Consider the following 15320-nt stretch of genomic DNA (forward strand, 5'->3'; position numbering starts at 1 on the left):
AGTCTCTGCTGATTTTATGGTGTTAAAATCTATTCATCTGAATCAGTGCCTTTTCACCAACAAGGAGTTAAATCCACTGCGCTCTGTCCCCTTGTTTTAAAGTGGAGAGCAACACTAGCGCTCTTTCGTGTATGCTGGCTAGCCCACCAGCACATTGTGGGTGAGCTCTGAGTTCTGTCTGTACTGGTACTGGAGATTTTAGTTGTGGTCTCTATATCGTGTGGGATATCTCATTATGGGGCAGCCCAGGCACTATATGGCAGTCATGCGGGAGTTCGGAGACGTATCATCTCCAGAAACTCCTGCTTTTACTATCATTCTTGCCAAACACACTTGTCTTGGGTGATGGGTCTTCCCTAGTTTCTGAACCATTGTAAGACCTGTAAACCAAACTTCTTCCCCATCCGAGCATCAGCAGTTGGAGACTTTCCTAGTGAGTTTGTGCCCATCCCAAAATGCCCATCCCCAGCCCCCACCAGTGTGGCTGTTGCCCCACCTGAGACATCTGGAAAGCACTTTCTCTTAAGACAAGAAGGAAAAGGTGCTTTCTAGGTTTGTTCATTCTTGGGGTTCTCCATCCACAGAGCTCCAGCAGCGGAACTTAATCCTAATTTAGGGGCCTGCTAGATTTATGGGGAGCCAGGAAGAAGGTCAGACACTCTGCAGGGTTGAAACACGGGGACCGATACCCGGCCATAGTCCCCATGGGTGTATTTGCAGTCGTGGTGATTCCTCTGATCAGTAGGTAGAAACAAATATTGTAGCGGAAGGGTCACATTTTATCATCTTTCCAGGGAAATAAATGGGAATGGTCCTTTCTAGCCCCTCTATGTGGCTGATTTTGGAGGCCAAAAGACTCCCTGTTCAGCCTGGCTTTCTGGGCTCTGCTCAGTGATTCTTTGCTGTCCTGTTTGGAGGTGGTCGAGCCAGAGCCAGAACCAGCTCACACTGTCCTGGAGAAGAGCAGCCGTGAGGTGGAGCTTCGCCTCAGTGCTGTCGTTGACTACGCCGAGTTCAAGCTGGATATGGACATGATTCAGTTCGAGGAGACCTTGCTCTTCCAGACGAGGACGTTCACGTGAGTGCTGGAGGCCAGGCAGGGACCTGCGTATGGGAGCTGCCTTTGCCCAGGGCTGACACGGTGTCTGCTTCCCTAGAGCAGTCTCACCTGCTGTTCTTCCCTTTAAACACATAATTTTTTGGTTTCATCCTTTCCAAGTCCTGGCTGGGTGCTGGGGCCCACATATCTACACACAAAGCCAAGCAGGAGATGGTGGTTGCCATCCTGCCGTGCCTTTCTGCTGAGAACAACCATGGTTTTGCTTTCATTGTGTGTTGCCTGTCCTTATCTGCTTGAAGACGAGTTTTCAGTCAAAATAACGCCAAACCGAGACATAAAGACCAGAGTAAGACCCTTGGATTAATTCTCCTGGGCACCATGTCTGCCATTGCCTCTTAAACTTCCAAACTTTGAAATACTTTGTCTCGGGGCAGCCCAGGGCAGCAATCTAGCCGTGGCAGAGTTGTCTGGGGAAGAAGATGCTACTCAGCATAAAGAAAGGGGTGCCGGGAGCCCACCGTACAGGGTTACTTTTCTACTTGCTTGGTATTTATTGGACGTTTTCTTTTTATGCCTCCTCCTTGCTTTTCAGTTTCCAGCTGTCCAATACAGGGAATGTGGCCCTGGAATACACCTGGATGAGGGCTGTGGAGGATGAAAGGGCAGTGAGCCATACTGGGGAGCTGCTCCTGCCCAGTCTGGATGGTAAGGCACTAGCTCTCTGTGGCAGCTGGGGGTGCCCGGGGTGTTTCAGTTGGTAGCTGAGGGCTTTGTGAGAAGACTGTACCACTTCAACCCAGAGCATGAATTGCTTTTTCATCCCTGTCTGGTCACCCACCTTCACCAGCATCTTCCCAGCTGCAGCTGGAGACTTTCTCCTTGCCCACTCTCTGCCTTTCAGACCCTCCTACACTTGCTCTGACGCTTGTGCTCTGTGCGGGAGCTGGGCCTGGCTCAGGGGAGAGCCACGTGGTGGGTCGGGACTGGGAAGGGGGACATCAGGGCACTTCTTTGGCAAGTCTCTGAGACTGGGAAAATTGATAGTGTAACAACGGGTTCGCTGACCTGCAGACACTGTCTGTGTGCAATTCCCCAGTCTACAGCAAATGCAAAGTCACTGGCTAAATTAACCCTCCTAACTCGGGCACGGGAGTGTTTGCTGCAGGCGGAGACCCTGCTCACAGCAGCCATCGGAGCTCAACGGCGGGGCCGTGACTCATTAACCTGCAGTAATGTGTTTGTGTCTGAGCACGTGGTCTCCTTGGGAGCAGCGTGGTTCTGCGGGGAAACAGGGCTGTGTGTCCAAGAGGTCTCATCAGGAACAGGAATGAGGAGAGCTGTCAACCCTTGCGTTTCCTAGCACAAGCAGCTTGTCTGATTGCCGAGCTGGGAGACCTCAACCAAAGTCCTTGATGCTCTGAATGTGCTTAACTCCCTCCCCTGTGGGTCCTGGTGTTGGCTGTTCCCCGGCACGGGGCACGCTTGTGCTGAAGCCGGTCCGCTGTGCCATTAGCTGGCTGGTCGTCGGTTATGAAAGCCAGACAAAGAGGAAGGAAGGAAAGGGTGTGAAGGACAGAGCAGTGCTGTTCCCCAAAGCCTTCTCTCCACCATGCACAACAAACAAAATTCAGTTCTGTAGGCAACTGGGGAGCAGGACTTAACGCTGTCCTTAATGCTAAGCGCTGAGGCTGGCTGTGCTGGGACGTGAAACAGCGCCCAGAAATTTTCCCAGATGCTGTAACACCAGACATCTCTACTGTTAGTTCCTGAGTGTGGGTTGGGAAGGAACGCTGGCCAGAAACAGTTCTGCAGGAGAAGTTTTCATCTAACTCCCCGGTCCTGGAGATGGAGGGAGTTTAACAGCGTGGAGTGAAGCAGCGGGGTTCAGTCCTGGGCCCATTTCATTTGCTAACATAGACATAGCCTTCCTGTCCATCATCTGAATATCTCTACAGATTGATGTTCAGTTGTGTGTTTTGATTCACGTGCTTCTCTGGGTCTCTGCTGGGCCTTTTCACTGTATTTGCTGCCCCCCACCCTCAGTTGTCCCTCCTGTCCGTCCTCACTTTCACACCCGTCCCCAGGGCTTTCTGGGATGACGATTTAGCAAGCAGTAACACAGAAACAAAAAGCAACCTGACCGCTCTCCCTCTTCTTCATCGGGAGTCCTCCTGCTGAAAGCGCTTGGCCAGGGATGCTCCAAGTGCATCCCACCTCCCTTCTGTTCACCTGCAGCAGAAGGCAGAGTTGCTGGGAACAGAGGATTTTCTCCTTGAAAGATATCCTGCTCTAACCTCTTCCTCACTGCAGGGGAATTCCTTTCCTCCACTTCTGGTACCTCTGTGAAGCTCCGGTCTAGCCGTTGTTCGAGCCAGCTGGACCGCGCTGTGGAGCACGTCTCCTCCTCCCTGAGCTCATCTCTGAACGCCGTCAGTGCCGCCCCGCTGTTCTCTGTCGAGCCCGGCAGCGGCACCATCGCTGCCGGCGAGAGGCAGCTCTTCCAGATGAAGTTCTCTCCGGTGTACGTGGGGGACTTTCAGAGCCGTATGCTCTGCAGGTAGGAACGTCCAGCCACTTTTCAACTCATGCTACTGATGGATAGTCGTGGTAATACCTCTGACTGGGGTGGGTGGGAGTGCAGACCTGGGGACAGCCAGCCCCAGAGAGGCAGCAGAAACAGCTAACATACAGCAACAAAGATGGTCATCCGGCCTTGGTAGAAGCAGGTATGGGACAGTGGGAAAAGACATTGTATGAAATATTAAGCTCCTGGAGGGCTGCAAAATCTGGAACGAGAGATCCAGAAAGGCTGTCAAGGGGCCAGCTAGTCCTTAGCTATGCTTCCTTATCAGACAAGCACGGCCTCCTTACCTACATAGAAACTTGTGTGCTGCGGTTGGTCTCTAGACACATAACTGGTCATGCTTCTGCCATTTCACCTCTGCTGCCTCCATGGCAGGGAGTGCAATTCTGTTTGATTTGCTGAGCAACACTTGCACGGAGAGAGGATGCAGCGCTCTGTGCTGTACAAGGAGACAGACAAGCAGCTGCCGTCCAGAAACGTTAGTTTGGCTAATACCAGTCCCTTTCTTCCTAGTATTCCTAACCTGAAGCCAAATCAGAAGTGCCCAGAGGTGGTTGTGAAGGGGAGAAGCTTGATGCCAAACTGCCACTTTGAACTGGAAGACTCTGACTACATCACTGCAAAAAGGCGCAACCCAGAGTTGCAGGGACCAAAAGGGGCAACGTTCGATCTCAACACAAAAGTGATTGAGTTTGCGGCAATTGGAGTGCGCGGCAGGAACAGCAGGTAGGTGTGGGCATGGTTTCCCCTGTTTGTGGTCTCCTAGTCACCCTCCTTAACCAGAGACCTCTCTAGCTACTCTTCCAAGCCCCGAGGTACCTTGTCTGTGATCTGGTGAGACTTGGCCACCAGTCTGTTTTGGGGCTGGAACAAGCTGGTCACTGAAGACCAACTGGCCAATTTTTTGTTCTCTGTCTTCAGTAAGGTATGGGTCAGTCTGGGAGGACCACGTATCCCCAGCCCATGTCATGTGGCCAGTAGAACCTTTGTCCCTTTGAAGAGCATCCTTGGGACATTCTTGCACCTCTGAGATACCAGTTAGACAGGGTCAGCGAAGGCTGCAACCACAACAGAGAGTACTATCTTCTAAAGGAGTCTTGCTGGACTTCATTTTACCACTTTCACTTGATCTCACTGTTTTAATATGCAAGAGGTTTTGGCTAATTTCTTTGCTAATTTCTTTGTTGATAGCCATTAATTTTTAGCCACCTGAGAGACAAACAGGGCCCCTAGAAAGCAGGTGAAATGTTTGTGCTCCCAATGTCGTTCCCCTGTACCAAATAACCCCTTCCAGATGGTGTGCAGGATTGGCAGTGCCTGATGTCTGCTACAGGACAGAGTCATTGACATCCCAACACGACCTTAGTAGTCCTTTTTTTTGCTTTGTGTGCCTAGGACCATCAGGGTTATGAACCCAACCAGTTCCATGTATTCCTTCCAGTGGACTTGCCAAGACCCTGAAGCCCCACCAGAGCAGGTGGCTTTCTTCTGCCTCACAGAGAGAGGTCAGATCCAGCCGGGGAAGAAAGCAGAGGTGGGTGCAGAAAATTAAGAAAGTAGATCCGGTACACGTGTATGCCAATTTAACACCGGCTATATCTACACTTAGTGGGCATCCCATGTCTCTGTGAGCTTGCCAAGACCACGAAGAAACTTTTGACTGCAATGTAACTGAGCTGGCAGATGAACCTGTCCTCACCCTGTACCCCGCATCTGCCATGCTTTTGGGCTGTAAGTGGCACAACAGCCTATCTCTGAGCTCACAGCAACATAAGGTGGAGGTTTGGGGGATTTCTTGGTGGTATAGACTGCACCCCACTCCTCTTACCCAGCCAGGGTCAGCAACTTTCCTTCATTTGCCTCTTTCTCCCCCAGATCAAGTTTGAATTCGTCCCCCGGCACCTGGACATCACAGAATCATTCTGGGTCTTTACAATCCCTGAGCAAAGCATTTCGGTCCCGTTCCTGTTGGTGGGCAACACCACCGACCCGCTCGTGACTCTGGACAGATCCCACCTGAACTTCCACTTGCTGTTAATCGGTGAGCACCATGATTATAGCTTACGTGCTCAGAAGCGTACCTCTCCAGGGGCCCAGCAGTCCCGTTATTCCAGCAGGCTCCCACGAGGAAGGTGGAAATGGAAACAGGCACTTGTGAGCAGAGCATCCAGCTCCTGGCACCCAAGTGTTACGAGGGAGAGGAAGGGGAAGGGAGGAAGGCATGTGTCAGGGATACGGCATGTAGTTGGGGCTGTTTCCAAGAGGGGATTTGGGGGTGATGCGGGGGAGCCCAGGGGGTCAGAAGTACGTTTCCATGTTGGCATCCTGAGCGTGCCATGCTGCAGGCAGTGCTTCTCACTGCAGATTGCCTGCTGGGCTGAGCCGGCAGGCAGGAGCACAGTGGGCAGGGGTGGTCTGGTGGCCAGAGGAACAAAAGGTTTTCAGCAGCTGCTTTGTCCTCTCCCCAGGGCACGAGGTACGCCAGACTGTCTATATGATCAACAGTGAGAAGGAAGCCTTCAGCTTTGCTTTCAGAGAAAGCTCTCTCTTCTCAGAGGGATGCAACACCTCCGTGAAAATAGAGCCCCTGAAAGGCTCCATTGCTCCTCTTTCAAGGTAATAGGGCTCACAGGTCAGATTCCCTCTCCCATGTGCCAAATGCAGCACCATCATTTTGCTTTTGAGACGCTCTCCCCTCCACATTCACCATGTGACTCTTGGCCATAGCATACGTCTGCCTTGTTTTGTTCCTTCCCAATGGGGACACCATGAAACTTCAGGTTTCTCCATAGAGTGGCTGTGCCGGGGTTACCCCGGTCTTCTAGGCCCCCTTCCTGGAGAAGTTCAGGCTTTGGATCTTCTAGTTTTGATGACAAAAGCATGTTTGGAGGTTTTAACTCTGTGATTCCCCTGGGCTAGCAGCCTTAAGTGTGCAAGGTCTCCTCTCTCCTCTGTGTTCCTTTAGTGACAGAGTCCACCACGCGTGGTCTGGGCAAAGCGACCAAGAGCAGCAAAGCACACAAGCAGCATATAAGCCCATCATGGGGGACAGCAACAGGCTTACACAGCTAGCTGTGTTTTGCAGGATCACCTGTCAGAAAATGGATGCTCTTTTCTTGTAAACTGCAGCTGTGACTTGTGATCAGACATGATCATGAATTCAAGCAGGTCACCAGCTCATCTGCTGATCCACCACAAATGTCCCTGTGCCCACTCATAGCCTGCCTGGGTGTAAGGAGAACGCGTTAGCTCCAGGCAGTTTTGCTGTGGCTTAAAAGATGCTGAATTTTGGCTCGCCACAGGGTGTAAGATAAGAGAACATCCTGTATCAGTTACTGTGGCTCACCTGAGAGGTGGTAATTCCTTAAACCTCTGTAGTTTGGTTGTGTTTGATCACGTACCCAGAAATTATCCACAGAAATTAGAAAGAGGCAGTTTGGTGGCACCCGCGTTGCACAGCTGTCACGGGAGCTGGGTGATTCCTCTTTGCAAAGAGGCTGTTACCCTTGTCGTATAGATCAGAGAGATTGGGGGTCTCTAGGAGTGCCCTCCTCTGTGTGTGGGACAGAAGTAGGGTCTTAACCCAATGCTGCCTTGTAGCACATGGGCAGGGCAGTAAGGTCAGCGTTAGCTCAGGGTTTGCTGCCTTGTCGTTGTATCCTCTGCCGTTTCATTGCATGGGATCATCATACCCTAAACAGTTGTCAGCAGGGCTCGCTCCATAGCGGAAGGCCCTGGGAGGGCAGAGTGCTGCTCCTGGTTTCTCCCAGGCCTGGGGTCTCACCACAGCCATTGCACAGCCTGCCCTCCCAGAGCAGGCAATGTGGGGCCAAGAAAGCAAAGAGGCAGTGAATGGAGCAAAAAGGATCTTTTCTCCCCAGGCTTCCCATTACAGTCATCTTCACACCAACACTAGAAGGAGAGGTGGTCTTCAACCTCAAGTGCAATGTCAAGAGGAAGACCCAGCCCCTCTCCTTGAATATCAAGGCCACCGGCTACAGCGTGAACGCGTCTGTCCGTTGTGAGGACGGCGACGGCTGTGTCACTGAGCTCAGCGCACAGGAGGTCAACGTCATTGATCTCAAGGAGGTGAGCAGCGCTGGTTCCCTGAACCATTTGCCCCACAAAGCCCTGCAAGATTCAGCCTTAACCAGGAGCTTTGCAGATATGTTTGACTAAGAGGGAACGTTTTTTCTCCATCTGTGGGTCTCTAGAGGGAGGGAGATTGGTCTTTCAGACAGGTCATTAGCTGAATGTGAAAGATGAAGGAGCGCTTGCTGGGCCAGCCAGCGCTTTGCATGTGCTCCAAGCCCTAGTCCTCACCGTCTTCTCCCCGCAGGTACAGCTAAACGAGAACATCAAGCACATCTTCAGCATCCACAATAACGGCAAGGTCAGCTTCGCCTTCTCGTGGGAGCTGAGCAGCCCCCCAGCCCGTAAGCAGGTCCTTGCCATCACCCCTCAGACGGGCACCGTGCAGGCGGAGGGGAAAGCAGAGACCCAGCTGGTGTTTCACCCACAGAAGATGTGCTCTTTAAAGGATGTAGAGCTGACGCTGCAGGTGAGGCACCAGTGTTTAATACGGGACCTTCGCCTTCCCTACGCAGCAGCTTGGCAGCAGGAGGCCAGGGCTGGGGGTGAGCTCCGTCACTGAAGAGCCTGAACGAGGCAGAGAGGCTCCTGCTGCTGCAATAAAGAGCCTGACAGCTTCTGAATGGAATATTTTAATACTTAAGTGCTTATCCAGGACTACTGTGGGAGGTGCTTTTGTGGCAGGACGTATGCCCCAGGCCCTCTCTGCCCCTAATTTGGAGGGGCTCTAGATGTGCGCGGGGATGGAGCTGTTTCTCCTTGCCAGGCCCCTCCTGAGTCGGGTCCCACAGCTCAGAACGGTCTTGCCAGCACATGGCTGCACAAAGCAGGGCCATGACTCTTCAAAAACCCTTTCCCTCTTAGCCCAAGCATTCCGCCTTCTCTTTCTATTCTGGGGTCCTTTGGTACTTGCTTTTCCTTATTGTCACTGCAGCCAGCTGTCCCCCATCCTCTTCCTCAGCCGTCTCTGGTGTTTGGGGTTGTAATTCCCACCTCTTCACCTGGCTCATGCTGTCTTTTGCCCTGCCAGATCAGCAAGGGTCCCACGTTTACCTGCGTGTTCCTGGCCACTGTGGTAGTGCCCGCTGTCCACTTCTCCACCACCAGACTCGACTTTGGAGCCTGCTTCATCTACCATGCTGGGATGCCACCTGCCCAGCGGACCCTTGTCATCACAAACAAGGCAGACAGGGATATGAGGTAGGCCTTCTCTGCACACTCCTTCAACCCTTGCTTAGCGCATGCCTGCTCCATGTCCTCGTGACCACTGTGGGTGAAATCCTGAAGATGCAGGGGGAGGAGAAAGGAGAGCCCCAAGTAGCCCTGATGATGTAGTCTGAGCACACACAGCCTTGTGACACCTCTGCTCCTCTTTGCTGTGCTTTTTGCCAGTTTGAACTGCTTGTTCACCAACACCGCGTACCTGGAGGTGGACTTCCCAGGGCACGTCCTACACCCAGGAGGGACAGTGGAGGTGCCCATCACTTTCTATCCCAGAGAAGTTGCGTCTTACCATGAGCTCATCCCTTTTGCAATCAATGGTCTTTGCCAGCAGACTGTTGAGGTCCGAGGAAGGGGCATGAAAATGAAGGTGAGATGAAATCCAAACCCTAAAACTCCAGGTGGCAGGCAGCCAGCATGGCTTTCTCTCTCATTTTCTTCATCTCTTCCCCAGCCTACCATGTTTTGGTTTTCTGCCATGAGGGTGGCAGAAAACCTTTTCTCGTTCTTTCCCTTCACTTTATATTAATCCCTCCTGCCTCAGGTTGATGTTGTGGAACCACGAGGAAAGGTGGTGAAGCTGGGAGCCCTCTCCATCGGACAGACGGTGAAGAAGATGGTCACCATAGCAAACAAGTGCTGCCCCTCTTACTTTTAAGCTCCGTCTCATGTCCACCATGCCAGAGCTCCAAGAAGCTGGGGTAAGGCTCCTTCCTTCACTTGGAGAGCACTTTGGTGTGCCTGCTGGTAGCTATGAGCTGCTCTGGGCAGGAGCTGGTAGTTACAATTGTAGTAGTAGTCTCCACTCATTTCTTTGGGCAGGTTCTCTGCTTGAACCCCACCACCGAACTAAGTCTGAAGCCCAAAGGAGACACCTGTAAAGTGGAGGTGACCTTCTCCCCAAAACGCTGCATCCAGCCATTCACCGAAGAAGTGACGATGCAGTGCAATGGCCTGGTGCGCTCCCTCTTCATGGTGCGGGGCTCCTGCCAGGGCATCCATGTGAGCTTGGACCAGGAACACCTCAGCTTTGGAGCGGTGGTGCAGCAGAGCTACACGTCCCGGCGCATCATCATGCAGAACACGGGCGACATAGGAGTCAAGTAATGCAAAACCCTGTTCTCTCTGAGGGCTGAGAGCTTGGATGAGGGCTGGATGGAGCTGTAGCTTGCCCAGATAGTTCCCCTCTGCTTTTCCGTCCCAGTGGAGAGTTGGGCAGCCAAGGCTGTGCCGTCAGGCCCTGGAAGTTAGCAAGGGATACAACCAAAACCTTGTTTACAGATGGGCGCAGCTGAGTCCTGGCCAGCCTGAAGCCTTATTGCCAGGTGGCTCAGCGTCATGCCTGAAATCTGGTGGAAAAGCCCACAAGAGGATTAGAAACGGCACGTTGCGTTCGCAGCCTCCCCATTGCTAATCCTTCCTTCCTGTCCTTGTGCTTTCCTTGTCAAGGTTTAAGTGGGACATCGCGAGCTTCAAGCCAGATTTCTCCATCAGCCCTGCCAAGGGTTACATCTCCCCAGGAATGGATGTCCCCTTCGTTGTGACCTTCCACCCCTCTAAGCTGAGCCACGCTATCCAGTACGAGGACCTGAAGTGCTTCATCCAGGGCAGTGAGCCGCTCCGGCTTACGCTGGCAGGATGCTGCATGGAGACCCCTGTGACCAAAGAGGTAACTGGAGCAGAGACAGGATGGGTCCTCTCCTTGCACCACCGTTTGCACCACATCTCTCCCAGGGCAGGGACTGGAGGATATTTACGTGCATAGACTCGCTCCTGCCTGTCATCCTGCCTGGGTATCCCAGAGACCTGAAAAAACCGTTGGGCAGGATTCCCAAAATTTCTGAGCCCTGTAATTGCCTTCCTCCCCTGTTAACGGTGCTGCTCCTCCAGCGAGCACCTCAGCTGTCCTGGCTCTGCATTGCAGCACCCTTGCTGCAGGGACACCCTGCAGGGCTCTTCTGAGACCCTCCCCACAGAGCTGCCCAGCTGTACTCCCAGTATTGCACCCGCAGCCACACTTTTCCTCCCTGTCGGGACTGGGGAGGGCATTCAGCGCTAGGAGTGGGCAAGGCGTCTGCATCCAGCTCCTAGGGCACAGGGATGCAGCGTTGGAGGACTCCTGGCCCTCACGGGCATCGCAGGAGGGTGCAGCTGGGGGGTGTTGGCTCTTGCTCCCAAAAGAGAGCCCGGAGCTGCTCTCCAGCCTGCCCACGAAGGCGCTGTTCGGCTGCAGGTCTTGCCCTTGCACAGGAGAGATTTCCTTCCAGGACTCCCCATTTTCTTTCTCCCCTCCTTGGGAGGCGGCATCCCCCTTCACCCAGCATGCAAAACACCCCTTCCTCTCCCTCTCTAAGAACCGACAATTTGGTTTACACCAAAATCTATGGCTGAAACGGAAATTTTGCGTACGACGAGGAAAAGCTGCTCCCTGTGCGTAGAGCTAGTCAGAGTCCGAGTGGAAAGGATTCCTCGGTATGACCAAGCAGCCTCTGTGCTCCTCTGTTGCAGACACTGACTTTCGCATGCGACGTGCGCCAGGAGCACAGCCAGACCATCCTCCTGTCCAACCCAAGCAATGAGGCCTGGACCGTGCAACCTGTCATTGAGGGGGAACACTGGAAGGGGCCTGAATTTTTCCATCTAGAGGCCAATCAACAAAACAAGCCCTACAAGATCACTTACCAACCCCTAACCATGAGCTCTGAGAAGAAGCACCATCAGGTATGTGAGCTGTGCCAGCACGCTGACACTCATGACCCTCATAGCTCACCCAGCTTTGGGCAGGAGGGTTGGACAAGATGACCTTCAGAGGTCCCCTCCAAGCTGAAATTATCCTGTGATCCCATGTTGGAAGCTGGATTTCTTGGTGGCTGGAGGCCAGGTGTAAGGAAACTGCAGGTGGGAATTCTGGACTGACCATTAAATGTGTTGGAACAGCTAACCTGAAAAACCAGGTTGTCTGAAGGTCCAGGAAATGAAGTTCGTTCTGTGCAGCTCCTGGTCCCTGCCTGTGCATCCCAGGGGGGCTCAGAGACCCCCCCGTGCTCAGCCCTGTGGGCTGCACAGGCTCCCCAAGCCCTGGGCGCGACTGCTTCTGCCAGCACTGCCCTGCTGGGGTCCTTTTGCAGCATGCAGGGAACGAGAGGGGCGAAGCTGCCCTGCCATTTCTCAGTGCCCCCCCTCACCATGAGCAGTCGGGTGGGAAACGACACAGACATCTCTCTTGACATCACCTTTGGTGATGTGGGAGCTTTGGAAAGAGCCCTTCCTGCAGGTCTCAGGCTGGGCAGGTATGGTGACTGGCCCCTCTGTTTCCATGAGCACTATTTCTGAGATGCACCAGGGACAAGCTCTTAAATCAAGGGGGTCAATTCCGAACGGCTCCGGGGTGCTGGAGGTGGGTGTCAGACACCTGCCCCTTGGCCCCCTCTAGCTGATCTTACACCACACCAGAATTTAGGCCAGCGCAAGAGTGGAGGCCAGAGACTTCTGGGCTCAATCTCCAGGGTGCGGAGCAGATCTGTGCCCTGTAGGGTTGCATAGGCTCAGTATCTTTTTAATGTACAGCCTTGCTGAAAACTGCAGGACTCTTCATGCTGCTCTGGAGGCAGAGGAGGTGCTGCAGGCAGGTGGCTGTGACCCATTGGCACCCGATGACTACTGGTTATGAGCTTCTCGTGGCCCACCCTGGCTGGTGGGACCCTGCTGTGTTAGCTTACAGGCTGCTCTCCTGGCAGTAATGCTGGGGCTAATCCCAGCACTGCCGGGGCAGTCAAGCTTAGTAGGGACTGCCACCCCCTTACCACGGCTGTCCCTGCACAAGCACAGGGCTGGCAGCTGACGTGCCCACGTTAGTAAGGCAAGTAAAAGGGTGCTAGGACGGTCAGACCAGCTCTGCTGCAGGGCTGGTGCTTCCTTGCCTTGCCCAGACGTGTTGCCTCTGTGTCCCGTGGCTGTGCCAGCCCGAGCGGGTATGACACTGCCATCTCCACCTGCGTGGGACACAGGGCTGCGGTCACAGCTCTGCCAGCTGGACCTGCTCAAAGCTGCTCAAATGACAGCCTGAGACATGGGACTGGCCAGGTGTGCTCGCGAGCCAGTAACTCGTCCAGACAGAGAGCAGGAGAGCTCACTTATCCTATTTCTTGTCTCTAGGGCTCCATCTTCTTCCCATTGCCGGATGGGACAGGCTTGTACTACCTCTTGCAAGGGACTGCTGAGGCCCCAAAGTGTTCAGGGACCATTTTCCGGCAGGTACCATGTCGGACTTCCTACACTGAGCTCATCCCTGTTTCCAACTGGCTGAACAGACCGCAGAGGTGAGTCCGGCCCAGGAAGTCTCGTCCCATCAGCAATCCCTGCAGCAGCGCAAGGAAGGGCTTCCCACTGCCCGGAAGGTCCTTCCTGCAAGCTTTTTACTCTCCTCGGCCCATTTCTGGCCATAGGTGTCTGGGATCACCCTACCCACGTTCTGCGTATGCAGACCCATCCTGGAGGGTTTTCCTCCGAGGGGATGAGAGCTGGCTCCCTCTGCCTGAGGCATTGAGGGTGTGAGGAGCTGTGTTGTGCCCCCCCACGATGGGTATCCTATGGGAGTCCTTCCCGTTGAGCTTCACTGCATTCTTCTCACCCACAGGTTCCTCGTGGTAGTGGACATACTCAAACCAGAAAACCTGGAAAGCAGTTCTGTGCTGCAGGGGCTGGACTACATTGTCGTGCCAGGCTCTGCCAAAAAGGACTACAAGCTCACGTTCCTCTCCTACAAGGAAGGAGTCTTTAACGCAACGGTAAGTGTGGACACCAGACTGTGGAGCCCTTCAAGGAGCTGTTTGCTCACTGAGAAGCTACGTGCCTGTTTTCATACCTCCACGTGCCCACTGGTGGGCTTGTAGGTGTCCTGGGTGGGTACTGAACAGCAGGCACCTCTCCACGTGCCCCACTCACGTGTCAGTCTCTGCGAGGGTCCCAGTGGGGGCTGCGGAGCACAGGTGGGTCAGGCCATTGGTGAGCTGGAAGCAATAGGCAATCAGGAGACTCCAGAGTGGAAATACCACACGTGCTTTCCCCAGTCTGGCACTCTTCCTGGGTGGCTGCTTAACACCGTTCTTGGAAGTAGGGTGCTGAGCTTGGGGGGTTCTTTGGGCTGGCTTAGCACAGCTGGTATATTTTTATATAGTGCTTCCCTTTTTCTCTCATTCAGGTGACCTTCCTCAACGAGGTGACCAAGGAGTACTTGTTCTACACGGTGACTTTCAAGGCCACCGCTTCGGGACCCCTCAGCACTGTTGAAATGACCGCCGCTGTTCGGCAGAGAGTGTCTTCCACCGTCAAGGTGGAGAACCCTCTGCCTGTCCCGGTGACGTTTGCCACAGATTGCAAAGTGCCCGATGTCAACGTTCCCCCACATTTCACTGTTCCTGCACAGTCGGAGGTAGGAGCAAAGCTCGTCCTGTACGCTCTCCTCTTCCTGCAGCCTTTCTGGGAGTGGGTGCTCTGCCCTACATGAACCATCTGGGGCTTCTTTCCAAGGGTGACAGCTCCGACCTGCTAGTAATCTGGAGGTGAAGCAGTGTGTGAGAATATCCCTAGTGGGAATCGCCCTGTGTTGGTGGAGTCTGCCATGCTGCCCCTTGTGATATGCTCCCATCAGGCCTCGCGTGGCAGGTCCTTGTGCCACGTGCTCCTTACTTAGCGTGGGTATTTTCAGTTTGGAGTGGCTGCAGGGCATGCCTCACCCCACTGGCAGGGTGTTTGCAGCCTGGATTGACAGGAGGCGTTGTGTGACCTGGGGGAGTATAGGGGCATTTTAGGGTGGGAAGCTTCTGGGGTAGTGCTGGAGGGCGCTCAGATGTTGGGCACTGTCCCCCAAGTGAGCTGTCCCCCACATGCAGCAGGGCTCTGACCCAGAGAGAAGGAGTTGGAGCGAGGGAGGGTGCTGGGTTGCCTTCCAGCACTGCGTGAGCACACCAGGGACCGATTTCCCCCATCCTGGGCCCTGCCTTCCCCATCTCTGCCTGACCCAGTGGCTTTTCCCTTCATCCCTCGCAGGCTGACCTTGTCTTTGAGTACCAGCCCATGAAAATAGGCGAGAGCAGCGGGCGCCTGGTGCTCCAGAGCAGCGATTTGGGCTCTTTCTACTACAACCTGCATCTGAAAGCCACCACGAGCAGGACGGAGAAGCCCCTCTACTTCCGCACCACCCTGGGCTCTAGTCAGACCATCACCACCAAAATCACGAATTACGCCCGACAGAAGACAGACTACCTCCTCCAGGTGACCGCAGCTTTCCCTGGGCTCTTTTGGGGGGAGGCAGCTCATCTGGCCAGCATCAGCCCTCTCTGTGGAGGGATCCTGCCCTGGCGT

General features: G+C 54.0%; 1 pseudogene; it reads left to right on the forward strand.

Moving 5' to 3' along the window:
* LOC132319258 (hydrocephalus-inducing protein homolog) overlaps positions 1 to 15320 on the forward strand; it is a 120925-nt pseudogene that overhangs the window by 104723 nt on the left and 882 nt on the right.

The sequence above is a fragment of the Gavia stellata genome, chromosome 26 (assembly GCF_030936135.1).
Source record: "Gavia stellata isolate bGavSte3 chromosome 26, bGavSte3.hap2, whole genome shotgun sequence".
Lineage (NCBI taxonomy): Eukaryota > Metazoa > Chordata > Aves > Gaviiformes > Gaviidae > Gavia > Gavia stellata.